This window comes from Podarcis gaigeae (assembly GCF_964106915.1).
Source record: "Podarcis gaigeae genome assembly, chromosome: 10".
Taxonomy (NCBI): domain Eukaryota; kingdom Metazoa; phylum Chordata; class Lepidosauria; order Squamata; family Lacertidae; genus Podarcis; species Podarcis gaigeae.
The window spans coordinates 40949453-40967056 of record NC_139686.1 but is presented as its reverse complement, the minus strand read 5'-3'; the positions used below and the strand labels follow the sequence as shown (position 1 = coordinate 40967056).

The 17604-nt window shown below is 41.1% G+C and overlaps 1 protein-coding gene across 4 annotated transcripts in view; it reads left to right on the top strand.

Annotated features, from left to right (window-relative positions):
* The window catches only part of SYT1 (synaptotagmin 1), a 326137-nt gene that overhangs the window by 273224 nt on the left and 35309 nt on the right, over positions 1 to 17604 (top strand). The gene's annotated exons all lie outside the window — the stretch shown is intronic.

The window sequence follows — 17604 nt, the reverse complement described above, 5'->3', positions numbered from 1 at the left end:
AAACTCGACGACTTGATTTTCCAGTACGCGAATGAATCTTACCCACAACATGCTGACAGTCTGGAAGTGGTGTCAGTAAAACCAGGAGCTGCATCCATACCGTGGTTTTGAAAATTGGTGGCTATGCAGGACACTTGTGTGCCTTTATTACCTATTCCCTCACCTATCCCTATCACAACTTACTATTTATAATGACTTGTTGTCAGCAATTATAAACAGTGCAAATAAATTCTTGAGAGTCATTTCTGTGATAAACCCAGGGTTGTAGAAATGAAAAAAAGCACAGCTATCTTTTCTTTTGCTGAACGAGTACATAGCTTTTTTCAGACAACATAATATTGTCCAAGCAGAAGCTGAATCTCTGGAAGATCCAGAATCTAAAGCGAGAATCATTTCCCCATGTTTCAGGCACTGTGTACTTAACAGGTACACTTGACATTTGCTTCATGTGCAGAAATATAACACGGGAAACTTAACTCACATAGAATTAACATGGTAAGGGGTAATTTGCATATCTCATGCTTGGATGGCAGAGGTGTACAGTATATGCTCAGAAATCACTTGCACTTTCCACAGCTGGGCATATTCATCTATCTATCTCTTTTTATATATAGGGAGAACTAGCATTGAATAGTGCTAGTGTATTTGAGACATTCGGTGTTTCTGTGGCTTGCTGTGGAGTTTCAGGTTCTCTTTGTACTAACGTGGGAGTATATATACATATGGAGAAAACAATTTTTAGATGCATTTTTGGTGAGATTCTGGAAATGCGTGTAGCTCCCGGTCTATTGGACTCCTTTCCTGTGGTCTCCAATTAAACTGCCCTGTGTGCTACCAATTAAACTCTTCCTTGCCTCCTCCTTTAATCAAGTCCCCTGTTATCCCAAAGTGACCTAGCAGAAAGTGACCACGGTATAATTGGAAAGGAGGAATTCCTTCCATTAGTTGCTGAAGCAGAAGCACCAGCCAAACATTTGTAATTCTCCAGGTAAGTGCCTAAGGATGCTTTCAGATGTGACACAGGATCAGGGGATATTGGAAGCATGTGAGTTTGTCTCTCTTTTTCATGCTTCACAAGTGGGAACTTGCACATCCTCTGTGCTTTTTAAAAGAAACATATGTCATTGTATGGCAGATGCACAAGTTACCAGTTTGGATATTAGAACAAAAGGACTCACTTCATATCTACCGCCTTCCCTAGTTGTACCCCTGAGTTGCTTTTCAAAGCTATCCTTACCCCCAGCTGCACATCAGTATCTTTTCAGAGATCACAAACTTTGTCTGAAAAAGTCCAATTCGGAGGTCATCTGAGTAGATACACCTGAGGCAACTGCAATCTCTGAAATATTCATATTACTTGGTGGGTGGAAGTAAGAATGGCAGAATTTGTCATCAGCCCAATAATTCTTCTCCCACTGCTATTTTTTCCTCTTTCCCCTTGAAACCAAAATTGCTTTTCACTTTTCCAGCAGAAAACATTGTACATCAGTGTGGAGGTGGGGGATTCAGTTTCCCACACAATTGGCAACACTTACTGTCACCAGAGGAGCCCATTATTGAGTGGGGGGAATGCAAAATGCTGTTTATGCATGTAGAGGAGGTGGAATGTTTGAAAAGTTCCTCATTAAAAGGAAAAATAATGGGAAAATATGAGACTGTGAAAGTATGGTTGGAAATTGAGCTGCCTTATCAAATGACCATAATCCTCTTGAATATCTATGAACAGCTGTGGTGGATGACACTTGCTCTGAAAAGTGTGGTCAAAATTAAAGGGTTCAGGAACTCAGACTAGACCAATTTTCATAAAATAATGCACAGACTTTACTAAAACAGAACTCTACAAGAGTGAGAAACTCCAAATAATTACACAGATTAAAATAGCTCAGAAGGTAAGAAAACAACAAACACTAACATATCCAGCTAATGAACATGTTGTTGTTGTTGTTTAGTCATGTCCGACTCTTCATGACCCCATGGACCAGAGCACGCCAGGCTCTTCTGTCTTCCACTGCCTCCCGCAGTTTGGTCAAAATCATGCTGGTAGCTTCGAGAACACTATCCAACCATCTCGTCCTCTGTCGTCCCCTTCTCCTTGTGCCCTCCATCTTTCCCAACATCAGGGTCTTTTCCAGGGAGTCTTCTCTTCTCATGAGGTGGCCAAAGTATTGGAGTTTCAGCTTCAGGATCTGTCCTTCCAGTGAGCACTCAGGGCTGATTTCCTTATGAATGGATAGGTTTGATCTTCTTGCAGTCCATGGGACTCTCAAGAGTCTCCTCCAGCACCATAATTCAAAAAGCTAATGAACATAAACACCCTTAAATCTCAGTAGGTTGAGCAACAGAACAAGATGTTGTCAAAAGCCCAAATAGACGCTAACTTCAGCTTGGCTGGCTGCCTGCCAAGAGCTCCCACCAATACAGGTTTTATGAGAACTTAGACCATGGGCATTCACCTCTTCTACCCAATTACCTTGTGACACCAGCCTTGAAGCCTTAACACTATACAGCGGTATGCAAGCTCATTATTTCAGAGGTTTTAACCCATTCTCATAAACCAGTCTTAAAGGGGCGATATCACCACAACAGCCCATCCTGGGCATGGGTGGGCACCCTCTCTGTCCCGCCCCCCTCGGGAGCTCGCCCCGCCCAGGGCAGTGCAGGCATATGCTCCACCGCTGTGTTCAACTCCTATTTCCAAGTACAGTGGTACCTCGGGTTATACATGCTTCAGGTTACATACGCTTCAGGTTAAAGACTCCGTTAACCCAGAAATAGTACTTCGGGTTAAGAACTTTGCTTCAGGATGAGAACAGAAATCGTGCTCCGGCAGCAGCAGGAAGCCCCATTAGCTAAAGTGGTGCTTCAGGTTAAGAACAGTTTCAGGTTAAGAACGGACCTCCGGAACGAATTAAGTACTTAACCCGAGGGACCACTGTACTGGGTAGTGTCAGCACAGCAGATGAGTACACAATCCCTAACCGTTCTGACTACATCTCCATAGAAAACCCTTCCTGATTGCGAAGATCGTTGCATCTTTATATGCTGAATGTAACGTAGGGTTGGACCTGAAATACCCTCTGTTCTGAAAACAAAGGCAGATGTAATGAGCTTCACTTGAGCACATGCTGTAGCTAATCTCAAGTTTTTATTCCTTCTTAGAACAGAGTCTGATTAATATAATATTTTGAGTTGTTAACGTTTTAGCCGGGATTTCTTGGAAGATGTTGCCTGGTCAGTATTGAGAGCCTATCTTTCCCCATATTGCCCAAGGTACCCCATTGGAATCATCATTTGTGAAATATTTAAAAATGGGCAATAAACAACTGACAACAATTGATTTAAAAAAAATCTCTGGATGAGAATCACATTAAAGCAGTTTTTTAAGCCGCATATTTTGCAAATATGATTATATTCATGACTTGTTTATTGTACAAAACCAAAGTTCATGGCAGGTTGGTTTGCCACACAAACATCCCGTAGTTCACAAAAATAGACAATATTGCTAGGAAATTTGAACAGCCTGTTCTTGCTGGTTTTCATGGAAGCTGCAGTTCTAAACATATGGAGGGTGCCAGCTTGGGGTGAGCTGTATTACAACACAGTCAGTCTATGCTGGATAGTCCTTGTTCTTCTAAGTTGTTGCAACAACAACTAAGAAGCCATGGGGAATAATTCCATCTCTGTATTTTTGATGACTTGGCCAAAAGGCCATTTAAAATGCTACAAGCCCAGTTCTGCTGGACTTACTGATTTCTTCTTATTACTTGAAGGTTATATTTTCTGTAAACCTCCAAGTCTAGATATTCTCGCAGTTTAGGTGTCATTGTTGGAAAAACTGCAGCTCATCTTGTTTTTTCTTCTTAATAACTAACTAAACTCAAAGTATAGATATTTAATATTATATAGCACTCACCTGGTGTTGACAACAGACCAGTCATTATGTTCATTAGAGTCTTTGCAACAGGTCCAGATTGACCCATTTTAGCATGAAATGCTCAGATCTTACATCTTTCATTTAATTATTACATCAGGCAGAAACCCAAATAGACCTGTCTTGAAAGGAAAAACCAATCAACCTTAGCTTCTTGAATGATGAAAACAGCTATTTACTAGTGCCGGTGAAATTACCTCTACAAGCAAAAGTGTCCCTTTGGAAATAAATAATTTTAATTATTACCTGTTTAATCTTTAATTAACCTAAACATCTGGACCCAGTTAGCTAATGTAATCCAACAGTCAATGTGCATTATGTCTGATATGAAAGATGAAGTGAGTTTGCTAGAGCAGCCAGCTACAGAAAGAGTAGGAAATAGCAAACATTTGTTCTAAATATTCATGTGTAACTAAATATGTGCTAAGATTCCATAGGACCATAGGAATGTCATAGGATCTCAAATCATGACCTCTAGGAAACAGGCATCATTTATGTCCTCCATGTGCCACATGATGATAGCTGGTCAGAGATAGGAACAGCCATTTCTTCAACCCAGTTAAAAGATATATTGTGGAAATTGGAAACTTCATCCTCTTGTGGATCTTCTCAAATTACAACTTCATTATAGTCCAGATCTATCTGTCATCCTTCCTGATCCTTTGAGGACTTGCTCTGACTTTCCCAGAGACCTGCCCTACTCTTCCCATGTCTTGAAGAGTGACTATATAGATTCCAAGAGGACTTAAACTTCCTATTATTTCTTCTATTAATTTTGTCAGGGAAAGGTGATTTTTTTTTGCGCCCTTTCTTATCTGCACAGCAAAGAAAGCTCTCCTGAGTGAAGAAATTTTGTTGCATTTGAAGTGAAACTACAGTTTTCTGCAATTAGAAATCTATTTTAAACACACTATTCACATTCAAAAAGGCTTACAGAACAAGGCAAAAAATTGTTTATAGAGGCAGAACTTTTAAAGAGATGTGAATTCTCATGAATTATGCAAGAACTTCTATTTTAATAACTTCATTAAAACACAAAAAACCCTAAAAAGACAGCCATCATGAATTTAATATAACAGGAGAAATATACTGCAAGTGGTCTGACCTTGCCAACAACCTTGCTGGAAGAAAATCCCAATAAGCATTATGAGGAAAGCTTGAGTTTCATTAAAGAATTATATGAGTAATAAGCAAACAGCATCACACTGGTGGTTACATATTCAACTGTACTAATTTAAAATGAAAATGCAGCACTAGTAGCTTTACCAAACAATTTTGAGTTGCTTTCCTGCAATGTATCCACAATCAGATGTACTGTACTAAGAGTGGTCCTATAGAGAAGGCAGCATCCGTGCCCAATGATATACTTGTACACTACTCAAACAGATGTGCTGCACACACTGTCCTTTACCATCAGCCAGGGGACAAAGGACCACTGGGAGACTGCTCCTCCAGTTTCCAAGAGAGAAGAACATCATGGCAAGGGCAGTACCATGTGGTTGGGTAGAGCCTTTCTCCCATTGTTGGCATTACTGCCACTTACCTGGCCAGGGATAGGATGGGACAGTGATGAGGTTAGGGCACATAGACACTGGCTGAATTGGTTCCAGAGGTGTGTTCATGCAGCCTCAAACTTCCAGCTGTTCTGCCCAGCCAGATAAGCTGCAGAAACTCACAGTGTCAGGAGAGCACGTGGGCTGGTACAGGACAAAGAGGGGACCAGAAGGGACAACTAAAGGAGGCTTGCTTCATCCTCTGTGTTAAAAATAATATAAGATATTTGGGACTGAGAAACAGCACCTGAGTTTGCTTTCTTCCTCCTCCCAATCACTTTTCCTTTTGTGCCTCTTAGATTGTAAGGAAGACAGGAACTGTCCCAGCTTGCACTTCTGGGAGTTCTCGGTCTACATACTGCTTAAGCCTGCCTTGTAGAATTTTAAGCATAACCTTGCTAGCGTGTAAAATGAGTGCAATTGTGCGGTAGTTGGAGCATTCTTTGGCACTGCCCTTCTTTGGGATTGGGATGTAGACGGATCTTCTCCAATCCTCTGGCCACTGCTGAGTTTTCCAAATTTGCTGGCATATTGAGTGTTATTTACTACTAACAATGTGCTAATGGTGTGCTGGATTCTATACATAACAACAGTAGTTGAATTGTTGCCCGAAGGGCAACAGTTCTCAGACTATGAATATTTATGATTCTGTCAACCAAAGAAGGATGAATTTCATAGTGTTCTGACCACTAGCTATCACCTGCTTCTGAAAAGTTCAGGACACATGAAACATGCCACTTCAATTGCTCTCAAATCCCTACATGTTTAAACGAGTCCCACTTCATTTTGCAAATGTGCACATAGGAATAAAGGCTTAGCCTTCAAATAAGTGATATTCCTTAGCATTTTTTCATGCATACAGAGATGCAAGCAAAAATACACCTCTCACCCGGTTCAGCAGCTGGTTCACCTTTGGACAGAGATGACTTGGCCACTGTACTCTTGTGACTGCCAGACTGAAATGTAATGTAAATCAGACTGCCCTTGAGGACTACTCTGATACCTCAAACTGGTCCAAGATTATTGGCTGGGCTTCCGATTAGAATTAGAATTCACATTGCCCCTGTTTTAAAACACCTGCATTGATTGCTTGTTCATTTTCAGATCCAATTCAAGATGCTCACATTAATGTTTACAGCCCTAAACAACTTAGGCCCCAAATATTTGAAAGACCATCTCCGTCCCTTCAGACACTTCTCAGGTGTTAAGATGGAGAGAGGTGACACTCTTGGTAGTTCTACTGCCCTCTAGGTTTGAGGGGTGGCAAGACTTCAAGAAGCCATTCTCTGGAGTAGCCCCCAAGTTGCAGAATTCCCTCTCCAAAGGTGGTGGTGGGGATCTGGCACCTTCATTATGTAGTTTTTGTTGTATGCCAAAGGATTTGTCCTGTTTGTAGAAAGCATGGCTCCAAGCGGTTTTCTAGGCATGGGCTCAAGAGACTTCCTGTTTACCCTTCCATTTTCCCCAGGAAAACCCACTCTTTAGCGCTGAATTGGAGCAAATGCCAATCTGTGGAAAACCTGATTGGCATTTGTGTCCATTCAGCAGTAAAGATTGGGGGCTCATGCAGTTTCCCAGTGGGAAGCAGAAGGACAAACATACAGTCTGGATGAACCTGAAGATGCACCTCTTTATCCTGGCCTTCGACACAGACACACCCATTTGGACACTCTCATTGTAATTTGTCTGTTTAGAATTGTAGTAACCTACCCTAGGGCTCATGGTGAAGGGCCAGTATGCCCTGGTGTCTCTGTGCTGCAGAGTACAGTATAGGGCTGAGCTTTCAATCCTTCCCCTCTAGGTGCAATTCTGAAATCAGAGTGATGCACAGGAATATCTCTTGGCACTTGGTTCCTTGTATCTGTAAGATGCAAATAATAATTAGCTATTTTACAAGAATAAGGATATGGGTTATACTCTTCACTCCGGATGATAAATAATAATAATAAATTGCCATCATGACAGGAGCAGCAGTGAAACAAATTTCTAAATACTACAGGCTCCCAATTACGGCAGCCAGCATTTGCTGCACTTGGGGCAATCTGTCAGAGTAGCACGTAGGCTCATCAGCAGGATTAATTTAGTTTTAATAATACAGGAAGCTGCTGCACTTCAGATACCCACTGAAAAATGTGTTTATTTCTTGTTTTGGAAACATGATTCTGTGTGTGGGGAAATAGCACATATAAACTGAAATATGGACGAGCACCACCAAAGACTGATAGAGCTGCTTTGAAAGTTTAGGTCAGGTCAAAGCTTAAGTTTTTGCTTAAACAGATAGATGTTTAAGACTTTCAAGGTGCATGCATTTTATTTTATTTTATTTTTACAGCATTGCAAGTGTTTTATAAACTCAGGTGTTCCTACAAACCTCTGGGGAAACCTGAATTACTTTTTATGAAATTAATAAAAAGCACGGATAAGAAGCTCTGACGTTCTAGTGCATTAAAGGTAAAGAGACCCCTGACCATTAGGTCCAGTCGTGACCAACTCTGGGGTTGCGGTGCTCATCTCACTTTACTGGCCAAGGGAGCCGGCATACAGCTTCCGGGTCATGTGGCCAGCATGACTAAGCCGCTTCTGGTGAACCAGAGCAGCGCACGGAAACGCCGTTTACCTTCCCACCGGAGCAGTACCTATTTATCTACTTGCACTTTGACATGCTTTTGAACTGCTAGGTTGGCAGGAGCAGGGACTGAGCAATGGGAGCTCACCCTGTCGCGGGCATTCGAACCGGCGACCTTCTGATCGGCAAGTCCTAGGCTCTGTGGTTTAACCCACACCGCCACCCGCGTCCATTTAGTGCATTACTGTCATTTGAAAAACCTATTGGATCAAAGGAAGGCTGTTTCATCTCTGTGGTGCTCTTTCCCTGCAATAAGGCATGGAAAGCATTGCTTTTTTTCTGGAAGGGAGAATAGGATGCAGCTGCCCCAGTCAAATGCAAATTTAGCCTCAGCCAGCCTTACCTTAAGAGCTGAGCAATCCTTCGTCACTAATAGTCCAGACACTTCACAAAAACAACTGCACAAAAAATGTCATATTTTAATAGCAGGATGTGTTCCCACCCCCAGTCAGTGCTGAATGGGGAGAAAGCCTTTCCTTGATGCATTGCCTTTCTAATAATGTTGCCTTTTGAAGAGAAAGAAAGAGGTATTTCTCCTGCCTTGTGTTTATTATGATGTCTTTCTTCTAAGCTGTGATGAATATTCTGTTCAAGGTTCTCTGCAGGAATTCCTTTCATTCTGCAGAGCCACCCGGTGATTTACAAAGAGCTACATCTCCCACACTCCTCAAATCAAAATATTTATGGTCAAAGCTTTCTGCTGATATCCTGCTATATTTAATATGATTTGCTAAAGCCATATTAGAAGGTTATATAACTTGTATCAGGCAAAGCTTGAAATCCAATGCAGTCTTCATGCAGCGTCTGCCTGGTGTGCAAGCAAGCAGGAACCTATCTCCTTTGTTGGACCCAAACAATCGCAATTTTGCCTAACCTGGCTGCAGGATTCAGGCTAAGCAATTTTAGATTTTTGCTTCCATCCAGTGCCAATAACAAAATGGACCTTGAGTCTCCTGGTTTGATAAAGTCAGGTTTTTAAATTTTTATTCTCACTAACTTATATTTATTTATTTATTTATTTACTAAATTTGTATACCACCCTTCATTCAAAAATGTCAGGGCAGTTCACATAGGCCTGCCATACATCCGGAAAAAACCCCAGACGTGTCCTCTTTAGGGGACCAACATGCCTATCTGGGCAGATTTTTACATTGTAAAGAAAATGTCCGGGTTTTTTGTGCTTGGGCTGCTCTGCACGCCATGGCTGCTGCCAGCCCAAGCTGGGGAAAGAGGTGCACGGGTGTGGCGGTGGCAGCTCCATGCACCCCTCTTTCCCCAGCTCAGGCTGGCAGCAGCTCGGGTTGTCTTCTTTTTTCCCTCTTCAATATATGGCCACCCTAAGTTCACAGCATAAAAATACAAACACAAAGTACATAATAAAAACAAAACAAACCCATAATGCCCCCCCCAAAAAAAATCTTAACAAAACAATATAAGCACCACTGATTCTTGAATTTCACAAAAAGTTTGAGCTGGTTCTTATTTTAAATCAATTGCTAAAGTCTAAGGTATTCATTAGCTTCATTGGGCTCAGGATGAATAGCCAGAGCCTCATTCCTGTCCTGCCCTCAACCACTTCCTAAACCAGTTTATATGGGGTTTTGTTGTTGTTGTTGTTTAACTGTATTTCTGTTACCATCACTATTGTCAGTGGTATTTTGCTAGAAAAAGAGGTGCCAGAGCACACCATGAACTTCTGTCTTATTCCCTTAGGATGGCAATGGTGCCCTCCTAAGAGGTGCTGTAGCTGAGCTCTGGTGAGCTACAGCTGGGGGGGGGAATGCCCTATTGTCACCCTCGAAATTTTTCAAACCATTTCATTGTGCCCCTCGGAATCTGTAAGCCAACTGCTATAGCCTCAATATTGAGACACAATACGGAGACACAATAGATTTAGCTTGCAGAAATCTGAACCCAGGTCTCCAAAGCCCAGCGCTCTTGGCACTACACCAAACTGCTTTTCTTTCTTTTTCTTTTGCATTTATAGTTCAGAAATTGTCTTTCATCTCTCAGGTCGGGTATTTTTGTCATGGCAAATCCCTAATATAATTAATAATGATCTGCCCAGGCTTCACAGCAGCCTAATACAAAATTCGTTAAGAGACCTGAGGTTTAAAACACCTGAACTTGCTGTCAAACCTCTCTTCGTGGAATCTGCTGGATTAAGCAGAAGCACAGAACTGAATATAGAGTAATTACATTTTTAAGGATTTGCCATCTTTTCCTGGCATAAAAATTGCTAATCCTCCCTTTTTCCTCTCATACGCTATCACTCCAGTCCCTTGCACGCCAACTCAGAAGGCTTACTGAGTTCAATGAGACTTGGTCCCATATATGTGTGTGCAGTCATACCTCAGGTTGCGAACGTGATCCGTGCATGAGGCATGTTCGCAACCCGTAGTGCCACGTCTGCGCACGTGCATGATGCGATTCGGCGCTTCTGTGCATGCGTGTGACATCATTTTGCGCTTCTACACATGTCCAAGCGCCGAAAGCCGGAAGTAACCCATCCTAGTACTTCCTGGTTCGGCACGGTCCACAACCCAAAAATGTGCAGCCCGCAGCATTCGTAACCCAAGGTATGACTGTATATGTAAGTACTAGACAGGAGACATAACATAGTGCTATCCTATATTCAAAGGGTGGGGAAACTTAGGCCCAGTCTCCAGTTGTGGCTCTCCAAGGATTTCTGTCTGGCCCTTGGGACTCTCCCGAGGTTAGGCCTCTTGCTGGCTGTGCTTCACAGCTTCCTGGAGTATTTTTGCCTGGCTGGAACTTGTCCACGAACTCTAATAATGCATATTAAGGGACTTGTGTAGAAATGTGATCATTTGTGGGGTCATCGCTGGTTGTCACCCCAAATTGGTGAGGCTCACCTGATGTCAACAAGAAACAGAGCCTTCAGTGTCACCAGCCAAGTCCTGTGGAATGCGTTTCCAAGAGAGATCAGCCAGCACCTTCTGTATTGACGTTTGCTGAAAATGTTTGTATGCTGCCAGGTTTATGAAAATAACAATTGATAACAATTGAGAAAGTAATATATATATTTTTAATGCTTAGCTACTTATCTGGGTTTTACATTTTGATATAGTTATATATATATATATATATATATATATATAATCGTCTACACCACTTTTGATGTTTTTAAATGAAATTGCAGTATACAAATATATTATTTATAGATTAAATAACGCTGGCCTACTGTATTGCATCTACCATTGCTCTATCCACTTTTTTCCTCTGGCCCTGTCCACCACTTGGAAGGTGATCCACAAAGGAATGCATCCTTCAAACTAAAAAGGATATATAGGATAGCAGCCTATGTTCCTTGTCTCCCAGTTGTCTAGCACTCACCTGGATTGAGATGATCTAATGATGCATTCAGGTATTCATTCCTATCTAGCCATGCATGCTGTCTATCTGCTCATCATGACAAAAATGCAAAAGGGCTGATAGTGCAAGACATAGGAGAGCTGTCTATTGCTTCTAATGAATCTGTGTTCCTTTCCCTGGTGAAGTAAGCCATGAACAGATTTTATAAAACAGTGGTAGGTTGTGTTTTGCTTCAGACTAAAAGACACCTGTGCATATCTGTCTTGTTTCTGTTTGCATAAGGATGTGCTTACAGAGAGGCAAACTAACCACAAACAGTGTTTGCACACATACACACACTTAGCTAATTTTTAGGGGGAGAAAGTCGGGCATTCTTTGAGGTAAATTTAAATCTGCTTTGGCTTCTGTCCAGGCCTGCATAATATCAGGCAGGGGACATCCTGTCTGAGAGAACAGATTGTTAGTTCAATTATACTTCTGAAATTGAGTTAAATATCCATGAAATCTGCTTCTAAATGTGAAAAGCCCAAGGGAATTGTTTTGTTTTAAATTGCAGCAATCAGGCATTCCAAATAGGATGTCAGTGTGTGCATTGTACGCTTGTTGGAAGTTGTTTATTTCCAGGAGTACTATGCAACAAGGCAAAGGTGAGCCAATCTAAGCTAGGAGAAGCCTGTGTGTAGTGCTGCCATCTAAAGGCATTGTGTGGCTTTTGCATACATTGCCATTGAAATGAGAGAGTGAGTTCAGCATCTATCTAGTTTAGGGGTTGCTAATGTTTTTAGGCCCATGGGCATATTTTGTTTCTTGAGCAACTACTGTAGGCCCCATCTTCTCTGGCCACTTCTCTCTTTCTCCCATAAATCACACACACACACACACACACACACACAGAGAGAGAGAGAGAGAGAGAGAGAGAGAGAGAGCACATGCACACCCTTTGCTTTCCCAAGGGATATGTTTACATATCAGATCCAGCAGAATTAATTTGACCCTTGAGAAGCACATAGAGCTATAAAGGAAGATCTTGCTCCCTCAGCTCTTTGTACCTTGCAAGGGAGACAAAGGGAACTGCTCTCACCACTTCATGACCAAAAAGGACTGTGGGTGGGGGCGTTCAGAGGCTTCATAGATGCTCACCCCAATTTTCCAAGTGAGGAGACATTCTAGGACACCTGCCCAGGTTTGGTTTCTTTGGGATAAGGCTGCTGGAGACTTCTCTTTAATGAAGATGTCTTCTCAACAATACTATTGTTCCTAAAAGAGAAACCAGGCCTGACCTTCTGCCTCCAAGAACACCAGGTCAGATTCTGGTCTTGAGTAGTTGAGGGCAGAGGAACACAAAGCAGGCTTTCTGCACAGTAGAAGCTGGGCCATTAGGGCAAATGGAGAACTGCCCCACCAACCTCAGTCTGCCCTCAGCCAGCCTCCACCTTCCTGCCTTCTTCCTTGCAAACAATCAGGGAACAGCCCTGTCTGTCATTGCCTCTGGCTCCACTTGGTCTCCCTGCCTTCTGGGCACCAGTCACCACTGTTCTGGCAACCAAGAGAGAGAAGCTTAAGAAGGGTCCTTATGGATCAAGCTAAATGCCCATCTAGTACAGCATCCTGTTTTCGCTGTGTGCAATGGCATTCTCCCAGTTGCTACTGCTTGCTCAGACTAGCCAGGACACCACAGTCAGAATGGAAGTACCATTTGACTCAATGTGGCTAAAGAGTCCTCATTGCTGGTCTCCCTGCAGTTTCCTTTGGACCATAGCTGGATGGTGGTCCACAGGCTGACTCTTCACACGCCATGCCTTAGTTTAATGGTTCAAGACCCATTCTGTCTTGATACCAAATTTATTGTTGCAGTTGCCTTTTCCTTTGCATAAAAGTTCTGAGCTGGGCAGATTATCAAAACAGTTGACAGAATCATGAAATTATCCCGGGACCTTTGTATGTTGTATCTTCACTGATTTTATACATATTCAGTAAGTATATGTTTTTTCATATATTCAATGTTACTGAAATTTTAAAATCATATTTCCTTTCCTCACCTGAAAAGAATGCATACCCCTTTAAGGTTACAAATTACACTTTTTAAAATAAGATATCTGCACCTTGATTTATGAAGCCTGCTGCGCAGGGTCCTCTTTTTTTATCTTTAATCATCTTTGGGCTAGCTGATTTCCTATTACTTGAAGTGGCATGTCTTTTAATTGTAGTCATTATTGCAAACTAAGCGAACGGTTCTCAGCCAGATTGCATCACTAGGGAAAGTAAAGTGCTAAAAACAAAAGTAATTTCCAGTGGCCTCCTTCCACAGTAGGACCCTTTAGTGCTCCTGAAGCATTTCTTTTTGCAGTTAGCTGGAATTAAATGAGTGCTGCTATACTGCATTTAATATAAACACTATTTTGGCCTCCAGTTCCCATCGACATGTACAAGATAATATTTACTAGGAAGTCCCATTCAACAAAAGAGCCTCTGTAACTTTGAGGGAAAGCTTCCTTCTTGCAGCTGCTGCACACTGTTTGCTTCTTGTTTAGCATCTTCGGTGGATGAATCATAACTTGCCCTCTTTTTAACCTGTTCCCTGTGCAATGTGGTCTTTAACTATTGGTTCCTTACCTTATTTTTATTTTATGTTTTGCTTTTCTTTTTTTTATAGAGAAGGACCCAGTCATTAAACTAGTAATTAAAGCCCACCTAAGGAAGAGAAATTAATTAAGGGGCAATTTATAATTTAGCCACAATAGATACCAATTCTTATTTGAAAACAGCTGGCAGTAATGTTATATATGCTCTCAGTACTTTGTTCATTTAAAAAAAAAAGTTATATCCCCAGGCAATGTGCAACATAAGATCAAATATACTGTATTAAAATAAAATAGGTATTAAGATGCACTTTGCTAGACCATAATTATCATATGATCAATATCACAACATACATTCTTCTTATAATTAATGTGAGTGACATTTCAAATTATTTCTAGAGGACCTAAATATGTATCAACAACATAGTTACTGAAAGCAATGATGATGTGATCTAATCATACTTTCCAAAACTTGAAGTACTGTCTAGTCAAGCTTTCTTTCATTTTCCATAGCCTAGTGGCACTCTTAATGTTTCATTTCTTTTAAACCTAAGCTGCATCAGGATTATTTTAAAATATGTTTTCAGGGGTTTTTTGCCAACATACCTGATGGTAGTACAGTGAGCGCACAACTTACAGTGGTAGCTCGGGTTAAGAACTTAATTCGTTCTGGAGGTCCATTCTTAACCTGAAACTGTTCTTAACCTGAGGTACCACTTTAGCTAATGGGGCCTCCCACTGCCGCTGCGTGATTTCTGTTCTCATCCTGAAGCAAAGTTCTTAACCCGAGAAAATAGTACCATTTCTGGGTTAGCGGAGTCTATAAGCTGAAGCGTCTGTAACCTGAAGCGTCTGTAACCTGAAGTGTTTGTAACCCAAGGTACCACTGTATGTGCACTTAACTTGTGTGCATTCAGCTTTACGCAGTAGGCAAACCATTTTTAAAAAAATTAAAAAGAAGGTAGAAAAGGAGTGGGCATCTGGGGGGAAAGACTTTGGCAATCTCACTGGCCATTGTACCCAACATATTTTGACTATATGTGATTTTGGCTTTAGGCATGATCCTCAGAATATAAGCCCCACATAAATCAAGGGTTTCCTGTAGCATGAAAATATCACTGGCGCATTTCCATTGCAGCTTTGTGTAGGATTGGAGGAAAGTATTATGTCTGGTATGTTAATGAAAAGACGTGTTTCTTTAAGTGTGATAGTGAATGTTGTAAAGCCTTGTTATATAAACAAGGGAAAGGCCTATATCTGAACTTGAATGAGGGCTTTATTTGCCTGATGAATTGTTTTAGTTTTTCCTTAGTTGTAAGGAAGGCAACAGTGTACTACTTTTTCTTCACTCTTGCTCACAAGATAATGACAACATGCCATTAATCTGAAAGGAAAGAAATTTTAAGCATGAAAAGGGAAGAGCAACTTATAATTAACCTTTCAAATACAATGTCAAGGGCTAATCCATTAAATAATGTAACAGTCATTAGCATATGATGCCTCCAATTTAAAAAAACCCGACAGTACAATTCTGCATGGGGCAAGATCAAACCCATATACGTATAAAAAAAAGCAGAAAGCATTTTTAATACCATAAAGCTCTCACACTACTCAAGCAAGTGTCTCAACTGATCTACCTAAGTGTTTAAGGATGTCTTGAACAATCTATATTCAATGAGCACATAGAGAGCACCCAGTAGGAGGTCGCTGAAGAGGGGATATTATCAGTTTGCTGCAGGTCTGGAGAAGTTGAGCAATAACTGGATGCAGTCCAGTTGTAACAAGGGCAAAAGGATCTTTTCCATCCCACAACAGGAGAAATACCAAGGTCATTTAACATTACTTACATTGCTGCTAATTACGGAAATGAGTTCCCTAAGAATCAGGCACGGCACCTAGTGTTACATTCTTAAGGATTAAAAAACATAAAATCTGTAGTCTTAGTTTCTCTGCTTCAGGGCATGAAATCTATTTCATATCATAGCACTCTGAAATGCATTTTGCGCCTCTCCCTAAATGTGTACTCTGTCCTTCCCTGAAGCATTTGTCAAAGTTCATCGCTGAAGGCGGAATAGTCCTCTAAAACAGTCTGCATGAATACATTCACCATGTACTGTCGAGTGGACAATTTCAATCATACCACCTCCAGTGTTAGCCCACTGAAGTAAAAAGGAGTACTCTTTGAGTGATCAGCTTAAAAATGGTTTAAGAATGCTGAGATACAGGCATTCATTTCAATTACCTGGGAAATGTGTTCATAAACTTTTTGGCACCTCTGTAGCTGAGTCTGTTTCTGGTTGCTCTTGAATCGGATGGTTCTTATCAGATAGTCCTCATGATAAGAGGTTTGTGTCTGTCACTGTGTGGAAGACTGCACAAAAATCCAGCTCCCTTCAAAAATAGCCTTGTCGTGCAAGAAGCCTCTTTATAGTTCCCTGTATATCCAGGCACTGTGCGGTGTAAATTCATGAAGGATTTGAATAGGGAATTCTGATATAGTGGTGTCTGCCCCAGATGAGACCTGAGATAATTGCTTGTTCCTGTAGGGTAAATGGTTTGGACGTTCATGGACATGATGCATACACCTTTTTAATATCCTTGGCTGAAATATGCAGTCTGCAGTTCAAGGGTTAGGAAGGGTGGTTAAGCTTAAAATCACTTGGAAGCCGCTGATTTTTAAGTTGCCATGGTAAAGGAGCCTCAGACAATGAGAAGCTTTTGCATTTATATCTTCGTAAGCCTTATGATCAAATTGGCTCGCTGAAAAGTGGTTTCTTCTTTGGCACTGGTGATGACATGAACACTGATAAAATCATCACCTAATTATAGTGTTTTATAATGATTTCTGAGCTTCTTCTCCAAGGGCTTAGTAATCGGTATCAATCTGTTATCAAGCTCTCCACCAATGGTTAGAAAAATGCAGCTTTATGGAAATCACAGCAGTGGAAGCCTATTAATCTGTTGATGAAAAGGAAAAGGCCTGAAAATATTTTCAGAAGTTATTTTTCTTTATTTTTATTCTCCACCCAATCCCAATTTTGCTCAGTAGATTTAACTAAGTATTGCTTTCTCCTAGCATATAGGAAGGTAATATAAGGATGAAGGCAACTATGAATTTTGGATAATGTGTAGGAGATGCTTTGAAGATTTAGGAATATCGCAATATAAATACTAAGTGATGTTTGTTTGCTATTTTCTTTGTTCCAAAATAAGAGGTCTGAACAGCATTTTTATATTATTTTTAGTGTTCTGTGGTGCCTGCCAATATAATGCATTGAAGTAAAAACGAACGATCTCATTAAAAGGGAAGCAGTGAAGTTTAGTCACATAATGACTTATTTTGCTACTTCTGAGGTTTGAGGCCATTTCTAAAAGCAAGAATACAAGATGGTACATCAGCACAGAGCACGGCCAAAAGGCAGTGCATAGTTGTGGGTTGAAATAAAATTCATTGTGGACCATGTAGATTACGTGAACACTGTCAGATGAGGATCTCAACACCCTCTGCCTAAAATATTTACATTCCCCCACCAGCCCCTACATGTCTACCAGACTTTAACCTCAACCAGCCATTCTGCA